Source organism: Pinus tabuliformis, chromosome Q, assembly GCF_031772625.1.
Source record: "Pinus tabuliformis cultivar Carrire ecotype Pingquan chromosome Q, CPIR1, whole genome shotgun sequence".
Taxonomy (NCBI): domain Eukaryota; kingdom Viridiplantae; phylum Streptophyta; class Pinopsida; order Pinales; family Pinaceae; genus Pinus; species Pinus tabuliformis.
This window is the reverse complement of record NC_142296.1, coordinates 1032619090-1032625389: the sequence shown is the minus strand read 5'-3', so window position 1 is coordinate 1032625389 and position 6300 is coordinate 1032619090.

Sequence of the window (6300 nt, the reverse complement as noted above, 5' to 3'; positions counted from 1 at the left end):
ATATAATTATTACTATTTTTATTATCACATTGTTGAGATTTAGTCAACATTTCGAAGCAACTAATGTGATTCATCCAAAAAACTAATTAATCTAAAAAACTAATATCTACATTATAGATGACAACAATTTTAAATTTAATATATATATATATATATATATAGTAAATTTAATAATAATTCAATATTTTTAATCTTTGATAAAAAAATTCTTACAGATAAACTGTATCTTATGGAAAATACATTAGACACATTTAGAAAAGATAACCACCCGGTTTCCATTTGAGTGATGGTGACAGCATTATTGGGGGATGATTTTGTGTGGAGGCAGATGACACAGATGATGCGGTAGTAGATAACCGTGACTGTTGAATACCACTGCTAGAGCTGGCGGCCGTGGATCCTCCGTAGCTGCTCTCACTACTTTTCACAAATGCGGGCTTTTTCGGATTCGGCAATGTCACAGAAGAGTTGGAGATCATGAGTACCGCATTAGAGATAGCAGGGCGGATGCCCGGATCAGCCTGTGTGCATACAAACCCAACATGAATGCATCTTAATGCTTCCTCCCGCCGGCATGTACCCCTTACTGTATAATCCACCGTATTTAGAGGACGCCCTTGCTTGTATAATCTCCATGCCTGCATGTATCACATTTTCAAAGGTAAATGCATGCTCACCTTATAACATCTCTATAATTATGCATGGCAAACAAGTGAAATTGTTACCCATTCTAATTGTTACCCATTCTAGTAAGCTTCATCAGGAAATTTGAGGTCACTGCTCTTCAATCGTCCATGGCCAGTCTCCAAGGCTCCTTATCTTCCATTTATGGTGCCTGCTTTGTTGTTCTAGGCTAATTAGTGTTAGCACATAAATAAAATAAGAAGAATCATAATTATACTTTTCTAATTTTGTGCTTTGAAACATGAACCTCCTTAAAGTTGGAGGTGGATTTTCTTCTTCCTCTTTCAAAATATTTGAACCCTCGCCCTAATCAAGTAATCATGAAATGTTTGTTGATTTTTTTTCATATTTCTCAATATTAAGTGGTAGATGAATCATCAACTTCTTCTCATCCTCTTCTAAATATGCCAATATGAAAGGACTTAACTTCTTTAAAAATAACATTCCTTCTATACAAAAATATTCTAGCTACAGGATCCCAAATATTGTACCCTTTCACACCAATGTCATCAAAAATGAAGATACATTTCATAGCCTTGTTATCCATGTTTAACCACTTCTCCTTAGGCACATGAGCATATACCTCATAGTGAAAAACATGAAGATGTTGGAGTGGGGGCTTATTACTTGTCCAAACATCCATAGAGGTCTTATGCACAAGAGTTGATGTGGGAGACATGTTCATAAATTAACATGCAGCAACAACTACTTCTATCTATATATTCTCCTTTAAGTTCTCTCCACCAAGCTCTCTCCATCAATGTTTTGTTCATTCATTTTGTAACTCCATTCTATTGAGGGCTGTGTGGATTTGTCTAATTTCCATTAATATCATTCTCCTTTCAAAGCTTATCAAACTTTGTGGAATAAAACTTACCACCAAAATCAATCCTCAGCGTCTTAATATTCTTAGCAATCTAATTTCCCAAGAGATCTTTAAACTCCTTAAATAAACAAAAAGCATTTTAGATAATCATCAATAACTGAACTATCATATAAAGTCCTTGAAATTGAAGGAACTTTAATTGGACCAAATAGATCAAGATGAATTAAGTATGACAACTCAAAAGATTTATGGGAACTATGAAAAAATTGGGAACAATTAGTTTCCATATATGAAATGCTCACAAAAATCAAATTCAAGAGCACAATTATTTAGTCCATCAACAAGATTTGTCTTTTTCAATCCTTGAACTCCCTTCTCACCTATATTTTCCAATATTTGGTGACATAGCATTCTTCTTTACATATAACTTGATTTCAAAGAAAGAGAGTTTTAGGTGCCCAAAACATGTGACCATTAAAAGTAGGTAAAGGTTTTGAGCCTAAAATGTTCATGCAATTAGTAGATCAAATCTATAATCCTACATAATATATATCATAAATAAAAAAAATGAGATTACTAAGGCTAGAAAGGGAATGAAATAGCGATGACCTTATTTTGTAGTTTTAATGCCAATGGATGTAGATCTATAATTTCCTTAGAATAGGTAGTGTTATTATTCTCTCATGAATCACTACCATGGCGAAAATTCATCACAAACGTCATTATCTCTTCAATAGCCTCCACAGAAAAGTATGATGGAATTAATAGGCCCCTAAAGAATAAAGGAGCTCTAATACCATGTTAAAAGAAGAACACGTGACATGATTTGAGACAAAAGAACTTGGTGGAAAGGGCCTCAAACAATATAATCTTGTATTCACAATAGTCATTCTAGTGATACAATTTATAATACATGAATGACACCACCTCATTTTCTCTCACATTGAAATCTCATCAAGAGATAGGCTAATAAGATCTAATGCACACTTAGGATAAAAAGTATATCTCATAATGTGAAATTAAACAAAGGAGTGCAAGAATTTATAATAATATTGAAGTCATAGGCTAATAGTTTGTCATTTTTCCTCTATAACGAAACCTCGCATGCTTCATAATGTAACCAAGTTAATTCAAATTACTTACTTTGCAATTGGAAGCTTCACACCCCATGGCTCTCCTACTCTTTCCATTCATCTTATCATTATGATATCTTTAGTTACATCTCCAATGCCCTTTTTCAAAGCTAGAATATTTCTCTTTTGGAAAGAAGTTGTTACCTATGAGTTTTTCTCCTTTTCTCTATTTGTGAGTCTATTTTATACTTGGGTACCTAATAAGGCCTCATTTCTAGGATTGGATTTTTTTATCTTTACTTTCTACATTTTTCTTACTGAGTAGTTTTAGTGTTCTTGTTAGCATTGTGTTCCAATTTTCGAACACTACCAACTACTATGACAACTATCATTTTTTGATACTATGCCTCTTCCACTGTTATATATCTACCAAAGATCCTTTTGTATTAAATAATATATAATAGATATAAAGATCTCTTCTTTTATTCTATGAAATCCAAAGTCAATTTCATTAAAATTTAGATTTAGATTTATAAATCATATTTATAAAATATATAGAATTAGTTACAACAAAATTAAAACACTAAATAAAAAATTATACTAATTTTTATGTTTTATTTTTTAATAAATAAAACTCAACAATAACCTATTAAATCAAATAGTTTTTTTGATCTAGGATTCAAAAAATCTAATTTTAAGCCTAACACAAAACAACACTCCAAACTCTTAACCATAAAAGAGGATAAAGTAATGAAAAAGTTTGGAGTTGTCTTTAGTGCGATTTTTTGGAATTTCCGGTGGCGGAATCCAGAGGAAAACTTTGAGGTGAAATCTTGATTTGTGTTATTTAAATTGGTTTTGACTGTATATATGGATTCAACACCCTCAAAAAACCCTAGGGCACTTCGATTGTATAGGTGTTATCCATCAAACTTGTGATTTCAATAATTTTCTACTGGATTTTAGAGAAATTAGACTGGAAAAACCCACCAAAAAAATTTCCAAAAAATCTCTCCAAAACATTTGGGTTGTTAACCATGATCATAGTAAACTTCTAAAATTCTAAAATAATCATATGTGACACCACTGAGTTCTCATAACTACAGCCCACAAACGCAACGACGTTTAGATATTTTGACAATGACGGGTAGAGATTTTGACAGGAAATTAATAAATAATATTGATATTCCATCCTCATCTTGTTCGCATTTCATCTTTTATGATGTTAGCCCTTTAGTTATACCAAGTGGGATAGTGGCACATGCGCCTTTACAAAAATATATCCCCTTAATATTCTAAGGTGGGAGGTAACGACAGTGATAGATTTTGACAGGTAACTAACTAGAAATTGCCCCTAAAGGTGCAAAGATACACCGAAGGTATGGAAGATTTGGGAAGATATCTAGCTAAAATTTTGGAAGATTTATCTTCGGTCATTTTGATTGAAGTAGCAAGTTTTTCTTGTGGTTATGCATACAACATCCTAAATGAATTATTGCCAAAATATGTGAATTGTGCGTGTAGTTGCAACAACCGTCCCAAATTTAAGGATTGGGAGTAAGGTTCCCCAAAAATATGTTACTGCACATTTTAAGCACGACCATGTAGGGCTCGATAATCCTGCTAATGCAATATCAACACCAGATCAGAATGCAATATCAACACTAGATCAAAAGGCTAAAAGCCATGCTAATCATGTAACTATTGGAAATTGGCTAGAAAAACCATATGATTGTGAGGACATGGACAGGTCTGTTTAGAGTAACTTGGAGGCACATGCAATAGGACAGTTCCCTACAAAAAGGATTAGGTAAAGCTGAACCATGTCGAGAAAGAGTCGCACAAGATAGTTGTGGATGAGTTTAAATATGGAACAAAGGAAGAGGCTCCCAATGGCCCAATCACAAAGCTGGTTGATACATATTGCAATCTACTTAAATCACATGGGAAACCAGGAAAATACAGGACTTTGATTTTATTATATAAAAGAACACAAGTAATCAACTTGTTCCATTTCACTTCCTACATTGGTGATTTCCTTCCAATCTATCCATAGAATGAAATTTTACTGTAAATGAGCAAGGATATTTAATGATTTCCTTTCACAAATATTATCTATGCTTCCTTGCCTTTATTATATCTGAAATGATTTTTACCTTAGCATTAGTGCATCATTTATTTTTTTCCATAAATAGAAACAGGTGCTAAACTCCAAAGAGCCCATTATTTCATTATGTTTATAGAAAGATACGTCTAGGATTATCCTCATGCTATGACACATGTTAAATTTCCTATTTAGAAGGTTCAAATAATTTATTAATGTTATATTGTGATTGTAATAGGCTATCAAAGTTATGCAGACAGAAAACAAAGAGCTTTGTATGGATGTTTATGATGGAAAAAAACTATTGGTAAAATTGTCAATGATTTTTTTTTTCACAAAGGTCAGCCGGAAACTCAACTTTGAAGGCTCTCTTGGTATTGCAATGCCAATTTCTAATTGTGGAGTGTCCCATATTTTATTTCTCCAGTTGTTGCATAATGGGCATTATGTTACCTGAATAAGTTTCCAAACAATTAAATATTTAAAATATGGCAAGCATTTCAAGATTGGAAAAGAAAAAGATTATGTTAATAAACAATTTTAATGAAACCCCTTCCATTATTAGTTTTTTTTTCGAAGAGAAAAATAATCTTTATATAATATATATTTTCTTTTAAATAATATAAAGTATAAAGTTATGCAGACAGAAAACAAAGAGCTTTGTATGGATGTTTATGATGGAAAAAAACTATTGGTAAAATTGTTAATGATTTATTTGTTTTCACAAAGGTCAGCCGGAAACTCAACTTTGAAGGCTCTCTTGGTATTGCAATGCCAATTTCTAATTGTGGAGTGTCCCATATTGTATTTCTCTAGTTGTTGCATAATGGGCATTATGTTACTTGAAAAAGTTTCCAAGCAATTAAATATTTAAAATATGGCAAGCATTTCAAGATTGGAAAAGAAAAAGATTATGTTAATAAACAATTTTAATGAAACCTCTTCCATTATTAGTTTTTTTTTCCAAGAGAAAAATAATCTTTATATAATATATATTTTCTTTTAAATAATATAAAGTATTTGCTTCAGTTTCTTTATTCTTTATCGATCCACAACTAACTTTTCATAATATTTCTTCTTTTGTTTACTAGTAGGCACTTGGGTAATTTTCTTGATTGAACTTGCCTTGTTTGAACCTTGCCATTGATTATTTTATAGTTATATGTGGTCGTTATTTTTTTTTTCCAAAAGAAAAATAATCTTTATATAATATATATTTTCTTTTAAATAATATGAAATATTTGCTTTAGTTGTTGTGTCCTTTATCAATTTAGGGTGTGGAGAGGCAACTCACTTTTCATAATTTTTCTTCTTTTGTTATTGGCATAATACTAGTAGGCACTTGGAATGTTGGTGGATGATTTGGATATTGAGGAGTAGAGCAAATATGTATGTCCTTGGGTAAATTTCCTAATTGAATTTTCCTTATTTGAATCCGCCACTGATGATTCTCTAGCTATGCTTCATTTTATTAAAAGTTTGTTATCATATGAACGAAAAGAAAATATGCTATATTGAATGAGAAAATTGATTACAAATAGGGAAAACATCCCTCTCTCTAGAATTTCGATTTTCTACCCCTTTGAACTCTGTGTTCATTATTTCAATTTCAT